The sequence below is a fragment of the Pelophylax lessonae genome, assembly GCF_965119305.1.
Source record: "Pelophylax lessonae genome assembly, chromosome: 3".
Classification (NCBI taxonomy): Eukaryota; Metazoa; Chordata; class Amphibia; order Anura; family Ranidae; genus Pelophylax; species Pelophylax lessonae.
Window position 1 is genome coordinate 142323062 of NC_138770.1, and position 10626 is coordinate 142333687.

The 10626-nt window shown below is 44.5% G+C and overlaps 1 pseudogene across 1 annotated transcript; it reads right to left on the bottom strand.

The window, feature by feature from the left end:
* Positions 1–408: 408 nt before the first annotated feature.
* Positions 409–1645, bottom strand: LOC309550409 (protein arginine N-methyltransferase 1-A-like; annotated as a pseudogene). Its single transcript has 2 exons — positions 1636–1645; positions 409–1227 (listed from the first exon to the last, which is right to left on the bottom strand). The product of its transcript is annotated as a protein arginine N-methyltransferase 1-A-like (transcript).
* Positions 1646–10626: the final 8981 nt, after the last annotated feature.

Sequence of the window (10626 nt, forward strand, 5' to 3'; positions counted from 1 at the left end):
AATCCTACACCCTTTGTTTGGTTCCCTTTTTTTCCCCTTGGATGTGGACACTGACTTTACTTATTGATTAGCGCTACACCTATTTTTACTGTTTGAACGATCTCTTGCTACATTCAAGATCTTGTGTTTTTTCGCTTTTATTGATGTTTGATTTATTTTAGCTAGGTGCAGAAAATTATCATATTTATAATGCTACTGGGTTGAATAAAAAAAAACGACTAGTATTTACGAGGCTTGAGTCCACATCATCAGTGCAGCTGTGACATTCAGGACTAGTCATGGATTCTAAAAGACCCATCTGCTCACAGGCTTGCAGAAAAGGCTAAAATGGTGTATGTTATATGTAAATAGAACCACACAGCTAAATGAATACGTAATGGGTTTCATCGGGCCGGTCAGTTCTTTGTATCAGTGCATTCTGTAGTCTGTAGTACATGAAAGCTCACAGAGCTGGCTTTTGAAGTCAAAGTGGTAAAGTCCAAGTCACAATTATTCATGATATTTGGCATCATGCCTACTGTTGCAAAAATCTCCTCCCCAGTTTTACCAGTCAGTCAATCTTCCATGTAAAAGTCTGACTGTTTCCAATGAGTGTATGGACACTCTGGACTTGTAGATAAGCCTGTCCTCCTATGGTAGCGTGTGAATTTTATGTTGAAATAAGCCACCAGGGCATGGTAATCGTTTTACTTGGAGACAAAATGGAGAGTTGAAGCTGAGGTTATCAACCTTAACAGTGTAGATATCCACCTTCCTAATGTGACAGGAGTTTGTGACTATTGCTTGTGATCAACCACGCCAACAAGAGGTTCCTTGATGGCTACATCCTTGATACACATTCTCCCACAACCTTGCAGTCTTTGTACGGTCTATCTTCTTCAGTAGCCGCATAAAGTGTTGCATGATCAGAAAATATGAGACCATCAGGAGTCAGCCATTTGCTCAGTAACAGTGTTGATCATTGATTCATAGAGCAGAGAACATCCCATCCATTCACTGATTATTATGTCAACTATTTTGACTGGCAGCTCCAATTCCTCCACCTTGCCCTTGATGATTGTTACAACACGACCTAGATTGTTTGCCTTTACAATCTTGATGACGTAGTCCGAAATACTTGAGCACCTAATCTTACTTTTTTGTCCCAGCGTTAGCTGTAAACAACTTTGTCCTTGAACATGTGTCTATTGTGAAACATTGAGTTTTGATAGGTCAAATAGGTCCGAACTTACGCTTCAATGATTACTTGTGGATACCAAAGTTTTCAAATGATTAAAAGTAGTGGTCTGAAAAAAAAAGAAAAAAAAAAAAAAAAGTAGTGGTCTGTAGAAGTCATCTCTTCAGCTGATGGTTTGACGCTGCTCTCTGGTTGGGTACAGAGAACCTCCATGCTACAGGTGCTTGCTTCCACCATGTTGCCAGTACCAAGTCTCCCTTGCCTTCTGCACTCCACACAGTCTGGGGCCTATAAATGGAAAACAGGATTCCTGTGAGAGAACTGCGACATGCGTCAAGGCCTCGCTCTATATCCTCAGAGAGCTCCGCCCACCACTGCAGCAAGTCAGATGGAGCCTGCCTCATTTCCTGGCTGGATGATAGTCCAGCCCCATCTATCCCTTTCCTTCTTACATTTACCGGGACTCATCATTGCATGTGGGCATTACCTAGAAAGGTCTGCATGCATATGGAACACCCATTCCTGAGGAGTGGGCAACTGCGACCCACTAACTGGTGCGGAACTTCAGGTCCCATCATGACTGTGCCTCTGGGAGTCATGCGTGTAACTGTCAGTCTTGCAATGCTGCTACAACAGCTCAAGGGCCACAGATGCTTACTTCTGCCCTGGACTGAAATCCACCCATCAAATCATTTTGATATTTGCATAATCTCTTACAAGAGCCGACCTACTGCTTGCATTAGGACTGAGGGTTCTTGAGAGGTGTACTTAGGCAGGGTGCTGTGATGTTGTCAGGAAGGTGTAAACAACACCCTGGCAGTCCCTTCCAACAACCATTATCTGCTTCCATTGTATAGACATAGAGACCCAGTGATTATGTCAAAGGGTCTAAAAAAAAAAGGTAATGAAAACAGAAAGGTTTTTTCTAAATGTCATTAGCATGTTGATGCAAAGAGGACCAAGGAAGGCAAAATATAAGCATAAAAAATGTCAGTTACTGTATAAGTGTGAGGACCCCTCAACACACACACGTCATGGTAACAGCAGGTGAAACACAAGTTTTATCACACATTACTTTAACGCCTGGGGTTTTGTGAGAATGTTAGAACTATATGGTCTAGCAGATAGGTAGCCCAATGGGCAACTAAAGGAGGACACAAACAATGTTTTGCTTAAAATGGAACTTTAACCATAACAGTTTAATAGCAATTTGTGTTCTTTAACAAAAGAACATAGTCTCCACCTTCATAATTATGTTAGCAAAATTAGCATGTGTTGTAAATTGCCTCTGGAACTGGCTCTGTTTCTTCCTGCCAGAGGCCACCATTTTGTTGAAGCCCAGAGCAGTCACTTCCTTACTGAGAACTGTCCCCCTCTCCTTGGTCTCTAAACCTATTTGCCAATCTCTGTATTTAAAATGTGTGCATTTCCAGCCTTGATTGTACAGTATGTCTTTGCTTAGCTAGGAAGGGAGGAAGGAGAGAATATCAGGGGGATACGATAGGAGATATAGGGATTTACCCAGAGGAGTACCACTGTCAGAGGAAGGAGGCGGTATGTGTCACCAGAGATCCAGAGGGCTCCAGACATCCGCCATAAAAGGAAACAATAGGGGCTCCATAGTGTAAATCAATAAAAACATTTATTGGAAATACAGTAAAACCTTGGCTTGAGAGCGCTTTGCAAGACAAGCACATTTTTTAAATACATTTTGACTTGATATACAAGCGATGTCTTGATATACAAGTAGCGTCATGTATAAAAAAAGAAAAGCGGAGCCTTTAAAGTGTAGCAATATGGTTACATTTAATGAAGGTTCAATATTTAGCAACTCACATGGTTGATGATTAAAACAGGAACATCTAAGTATGCAGGCATCCGGGGTAAAGCTGTCCACATAGACCATCCTCTACACAGCCATCTTCATCATCCCTTCTCCGCTGCACTCCACGAGTGATTCAAAGCCTCACTTTCAGATCACTCTACTGCAGGCTATTCTTCCCGGTCACGATTGCAGACTGACAGTGGTGAGAGCCGGTGGTTCAGAAGATGGTCTATGTGGACAGCTTTACCCCAGATGCCTGCATACTTAGATGTGCCTATTTTAATCATCAACCATGTGAGTTGCTAAATGTTGAACCTTCATTAAATGTAACCATATTGCTACACTTAGATGCGCCTCTCATCTCTCTTATATTCTGCAGCTCTGCTAGATTTTGCTTCTAATCCCCTTGGGAAGGCTGCATATTGTGGATGGACATTTTATGGTTACACAACCTATCACATTGCTATAATCTTTGTATATAGACTATAAACTAAAGGACTTGTGGAACGAATCATCTGAGTTTCCATTATTTCTTATGGGGAAATTTGCTTTGATATAAGAGTGCTTTGGATTACAAGCATGTTTCCAGAACGAATTATGCTCGCAATCCAAGGTTTTACTGTAAAATGAAATCCACTTACAAAAATGTAGATCAATGAACACTAACAGGAAACAAGCCGGCCGGCTTAATGCTCTGAATGTCCTTTCGGGTAACGCTGGTGACGTCAGCACGCCGTAACCCTGCGCGTTTCATCGCTTCCTTGGGTGAGGGCGGCGTGCTGACTCCACCATACTTATACAGACGCAACACAATGTTACAATATATAGGTAGGACCAAGCGCCCCCTACAGGTGTGCTTGAATGAACATATAACTAACATCAGAAAGGGCTTTAGACAGCATTATGTTTCCAAACACTACTTTGTAGCTCATAATAAGGATCCTATTACCCCATTTTCTTGGCCATTGACAAATTTAGCGATCATTGGAGAGGGAAACCCTTAGTGAGAGGACTATCCAGGTTGGAGATGTCCTGGATACATAGGGTTAAGACTTTTGCACCTTTTGGTGTAAATATTGATGTCAATGTCAGTGCATTTATTGATAATTCATGATAGTGACCCTGGTGTTTTATATACTGTTTCAGATATTCTGTCTTTTTTAGTATGTGGTTTATTTTTGCCTAGTGTGAACTCTGTTTGAGCCACGGAACTCTAGTTTTTTATTCATCATTATAGGTGAATTGATACTTCATATATAATTGATATCATCCTCTTTTTGTTTTTTCTTTTGTTTTGTTTTTTGTTTTTTTCACCAATTTTATTCATATATTTTTCATTATACTGTATATCTATGTAATTTTCTATTAAATTTGTTGATTTTTCTTAAATATGTGAACATTTATCTGAGCCAATTTTTTCGTGGCTTTATTCTTATTTTTATTTATGAGAGCTATTGTTATAGTGGCCTTTATTCAAATGACAGCTTAAGAGTTAATTCTCCATGTTTAGTTTACCGCTGGGCCACTGTGCTACGCTTTTTGATCATTGAGTTTGCGTAGCCTCTCTATATATGTATTCTTACATCATTTGCTTTAAGTTCCATATTCTGTATGGGCAAGTTACTGTATGAATTTGCTTGATTCTTACTTTTTAATTGGCGGTTATTTGATAACTTGCACTATTCCCATCTTTAAAATGGCGATACTGGAGTGTCTCCATGGCTCAGACCGAGGCGGGGGCCATTGTGTTGCATCTGTATAAGTATGGTGGAGTCAGCACGCCACCTGCACCCCAGGAAGACGTCATTTGTGACAAAACGCGTCAGGCTATGGGGTGCGTGCTGACGTCACCAGCGTTACCTGGAAGGATGGGCAAAGCGTTAAGCCAGCCAGCTTGTTTCTTTTAGCGTTCATTGATCTGCATTTTTGTAGGTGGATTTCTTTTCATTTCCAATAAATGTTTTTATTGATTTACACTATGGAGCCCCTATTGTTTCCTTTTATGGCGGATGTCTGGAGCCCTCTGGATCCATGAGCGTGGGATGAGTGCTGGCTTACTGGTAACACATACAGCCTCCTTCCTCTGATAGTGGTACTCCTCTGGGTAAATCCCTATATCTCCATCTTGTTGGTAGTCCTTTTGAGCCCATTGAACATCGGCATACCATCATATTGGCTGTTTGGCTCCATTACCTATGCTATCTGGTAAGCAGATTTGCATGCGGTGGTGGATCATTGCACAAGCGGTGGAGGATTACATAGCACATGTTTATTTGAAATATCATCATAATTCACCTTATTATTATTATTTCAGGTACTTATATAGCGCTGTCAATTTACGCAGCGCTTTACATATACATTAACATCAGTCCCTGCCCTCGAGGAGCGTACACTCTAAGGTCCCTAACTCACATTCATACATACATAGTAGGGCCAATTTTATACAGGATCCAATTAATGTCTAATTATAACTAAATATCTAAGGTGACACACTACCAACACCAAGGTAAGGATTGGCTGCTCACCTCAGACTTATGACCCCTGAGTGAACAGAAAGAACTAACAGGCTTGTCGTCGTCCCCGGGGTATAAATGCTCAATGGAGTCTGGTCCAAGAAAGCAGGCACACTCACGGGTCATATATGAAAGAAGCATAAAAGATTGATAGTGCTCTCTGTATAACCCACTTGATACTTTGCATGCAGGACTGGTGCAAGGATTGTTGACACCCTGGGCAAAACCTAATTTCCCCCCCCCCTCCCCCTTTGGCTTCGCCCCTGACTCCAGTGGCGGGGGTGGAGATTTTTGCAGCACCTCTCCATTTATTTCTTCAGCCTGTACCTGCACCTCTGTACCCTCCCCCTCCTCGCACCCCTGTTTCCCTCTGTATCCCCCCCACATCTCTGTTCCCCACTGTATCCCACCCACACATCTGTTCCCCTCTGTACCCCCCCCCACAAATCTGTTCTCTGTACCCCCAACCCCCCCTGCACATCTGTTACCCTCTGTACCCCTTTAACACAGGGCAAAAGGGGCAGCTGCCCTGGGACCAGTCATTGTTGTGGGGCCTGAAGCGGCTGCCTCTTGAGCCCGCACTGCCTGCAAATAGTTGATAAGTGCATTTGGGAGGGCCCAAGAAAATGTTTGCCCAGGGTCCAATCAATATTAAAGACCCCCAAACCCCCTTCTGCACATCTGGTACCCTCTGTTCCCTCTCAACCCCCCGCACATCTGTTCCTCTTTGTACCGCCCAACCCCCCCGGCACATCTGTTCCCCTCTGTACCCATCAACCCCCCCTGCACATCTGTTACCCTCTGTACCCCCCAACCCCGCTGCACATCTGTTCCCCTCTGTACCCCTCAACCCCCTCTGCACATCTGTTCCCCTCTGTACCCCCAAACCCCTGCACATCTGTTCTCCTCTGCACCCCCCAACTCCCCCCCACACATCTTTTACCCTCTGTACCTCCAAACCCGCCTCCTGCACATCTGTTCCCCTCTGTACCCCCAAACCCCCCTCCTGCACATCTGTTCACCTCTGTACATAATGCACCATAAACTTGACAGCAGATTCAAAGTTTTTTTTTCTTTTCTTCAGGTGACTGGGTGCAGCACTGAGTGTGCTGCGGGTTTTTCCACTATCTGAAAAAATTGCAAGCTGGAAGTAAGCTTGTTACAAAAGTTACCATTAGTTCCACTTTAAAAAGATACAGATGGAAAACAAAAAACTGACAGCGGTTGTAACCCTCCTCTACTCTATCCAAACTGAGGAAAAATTTTCTAGCTTTAGATAGGCTTTGACTTTTGTGCGGCGTTCGCTTTCCTGTATAAGAAATTAGATTGTTGTGTCCCTGTTGAGACTGCTCTTCCGGGACACATGTGGCCAATACAGAGCAGAAAATAGACAATTGATCCATCATGGTCCCAAAAGTCTAAAGACCATCTACACAACATTCTACAACTAATACTCTTGTAATGTCACTGGCCAAAAACTAGAGATTTTTCCTCTTCTCCCCTGTTGCAAGGTGCATGCACATTTTATACGCATAGCGTAATTTCCCAGCTCTTGCCCCTGGGGAGACACACATGCCACCTACAGCCTGCCATACATGTGAATGGCTGTGCTCTTGTAAACTTTGATGCTTCTTTGCATCTTCATTTACCCATGTATCCAACTTCTTTTCTGATTGTGTAACTTTTGCGCTCAGAAAATATGTTTGCAGCACCCTGCTAGGTAGGTGCTAGAGAGAGAGTATAGCTTTGTATCCTTTCTGCTTATCAGAGGGATTGCAGGTAAATCTATATTGTTCTCTGCCTACCAGAGAGCAGGATCTGCTAGTGAGGTCTTCTTAATGTGCTCAGGTGCAACTGTCGGTCTGTCTGCAGAGTGTTTCACACTGGTCCAAAAGGGAGGCATATTGGACAGTGGGAGGAAACCTGACAAATGAGTGCACAGGCGTTTATTACAGCCCTGGTGATTTGGCAGAGGAAAATGCCTCGGTGAATGTTGGGATACTGTATAAATGCCAGGAGCACATGTGCTCAGGGACTTTCAGCTGGATATCAGAGTCCCGGAGGGAGGGGGCGGCTGCCTCCTCCTCTCTAGACGTGCCATGCGGCCTCAGGTGGTTGACCTGAGGGCCTAAAGAGCTAGAGAGGAACTGAACCTGGAGGTTCTGTAAAGCGGACTAGGAGGGGAGACACTGGAAGGATCTGATTCTACATACAATGAGTACAGATCTGTGTCAAGGGACCTGAACTGAGGGGGGCCATTCCTGCAGCTAGAAGAGTAAGTGAACAGGCGTCAGTAAAGGGGATGCTAGTGAGTGTCCTGAAGATAAAGTACAAAGATCACCAAGTCTATTGCTGGAGAAAGAGCAAGGAGACCCAGGGCCGGACTGGCCTACTGGGATACTGGTAAATTTCCCAGTAGGCCAGCATGGCCACCTGCCCTGGGGCTGATTTGAGGGCAACAGTGCCCATAAAAAATATGGCTTAGGCCAGACTCAGGCTGACATGTCAACTGCACATGCACCGCTGCTTGGGAAAGCCCGTACATGCTCGGCCATTCTCGGACATGCGGGCGCATGCGCAGTGACATAATGGCACAGGGCGGTGCCATTTTTAAATGTAAGGCAGCAGTGGTGTTCCATCCAGCGGAGGCGTACGGCTCATCACAGCCCAATAAGACACCTCTGCAGCCTCTGACATCTCCTGTACCATGCCCGCATCTCCTGTACCATGCCCGCTGCCTCCTCCAGTACCATGTCCGCAACCTCTGCCTCCTTCTGTACCATGTCTGCTGCCCCTGCATCTCCTGTACCATGCCTGCAGCCCCTGCATCTCCTGTACCATGCCCGCAGCCCCTGCATCTCCTGTACAATGCCTTAAACCCATGGATCTCCTGCGCCATGCTCGCTGCCTCCTCCTGTACCATGCCCGCAGCCCATGCATCTTCTGTACCATGCCCGCTGCCTCCTCCTGTACCATGTCCGCAGCCTCTGCATCTCCTGTACCATGCCCGCTGCCTCCTCCTGCAGACTACTTCCACAAGCAACCTGGTGAGGGCAAGTGAGAGTTGTCCTTATACAATGTATATAGTTCCAGTTAGAGTATCCCACTATTCCCTTCTCCCATCCAAGTTCCACAATAAATATCAAAAACCAAAGCCCCTGGACTGTTTATTGAGTGACGAGCCATCAGGAGTAAGGGTGAATGTGTGAACTGTTCCTAAGTGACTGTGTGCTGGTAATCAGAGGGGGCCCAAAAAGGCATCACACAGCAAGCCCTATGGGGACAGTGCTACATGTTGGACGTACATGCTCAGGTAAATGGCAATGCAAGGAAGCATTGGTGATTACAAGAGTCAGGCAGTGTACAGCCTTTCATTTGTATGGCAGGTGGTACACAGGTACGCAGCAGTACCGTGTTTCCCCCGAAAATAAGACCGGGTCTTACATTCATTTTGGCACCAAAAGACATAGTAGGGTTTATTTTTGGGGTAGGTCTTATTGTGTAATGTGCTATCTTCTCTCCCTCCCTGCCTGTCAGGAATCCCCTTTGTGAACCTAGTATAAGGCTCCGTTCACATGTAGGCGTTTTGGGGGCGTTTTTCTGCTCTAGGATCAGCTCTCAAAACGCCCAACAAGACAAATCCTATTCATTTCAATGGCCCCTGTTCACATCTGAGCGTTTTGACGCCGTGAGCAAAACGCCCAACGCTCAAAAAAGTACATGAGCTTCTTTTTGGGCAGATTACAGGCGTTTTCCATTGGTCTCTAGTCAATCTAAAAACGCCTGTAAAAACGCATGTAAAACGCCTGCAAAAACACCCATAAAAACGCCTGAAAAAATGCCCATAAAAAAACCTGTAATAGCAACGCCAAAATGTGAACGTAGCCTAAGTGTTCGTAAAATCCTAGAATCCACTCTAATACTGTTTAATATAATGTCCAGTGCCTGTATTATAATTGTGTGAAATACCTTCAGTACAGCGCCGCTGGGCACTCAGCTGATCTCCCGCTGCTCTTCTTCTCTTCCCCCAGCTGTCAGCGGGGGAAGAGTGACTGTACCGAAGGCATTTCACACTGTTGTAAAACAGAAACACACATTGAACATTATATAAAACAGTAATAGAGTGGATTCTAGGATTTTACAATTTTACATCTACTTTAAATTAGGGCTTATTTTCCGGGTAGGGCTTATATTGCAGCCCTCCCCGAAAATAACAGTGGGTCTTACTTTCAGGGTAGGTCTTATTTTCGGGGAAACACAGTAAATGTCCATTAACCCTTCTACTGCAGCAGTGGGGGTTTACACACATTCCTAGCTGCTGCATTGTGTGTAAATCTGACAAGCCAACTGTTGACTGCCAGACATAAGCGATCCAGCGGCTGTGCAGCTGCTGAATCACTTCTAGACACCCTGGTAACAGCTGCCCCCTCTGTGCACCCCAATCATGCTTTCTGGGCTCCATGAGCATACCTCCTATCTTTTTTGAGATGGGAAAGAGGGACACCTATTAACAAAAGTATGTAGGCATAGGACACACCCCCTCCCACGCCCTCTTTGAAGGAGAAATAAACAAAAAAAAGATTAAATAAACCCACAAGTACTTTTAATTTTACCAGTACTTTTCCTTTATACTGGCTTTTGAAACTAACAAACGTAGCAATTTAGAAATCAGATAAAAGGTTTAGCACTGGGAAACACTTTTTGAAAAAAAAAAAAAAGGTGCATTTTATATACAACTATATAGATCAGACAAAAATAAGGAAGAAAGAGGGACTTTGTTCCGAATCAGGGACAGTCCCTCCAAATCAGGGACAGTTTGGAGCAATGTGTAGCAGGTTTTCCAGGCATTGGGCCTGATGTGGGTCTGCCATTGTTACCGGTTACCTCTCCAGCCCATGTGAGCTGCGACCCTGGGTGTGAGAACTGAGACATCGACAACTCCGGCATCTTTGTTTGGTTGTTTTATTGTAGTTTTAGGTGATGGGAGAAGGAAATGAGTGGGATACTCCTTTGGCTCGACTATGTACAATTCTGGACCTTTTATAGAAAAAATGTCCATTAGCGCTGTCTTGACACCAGCCGACGCTAGCCAACGTTTACTGGCGCTTTGA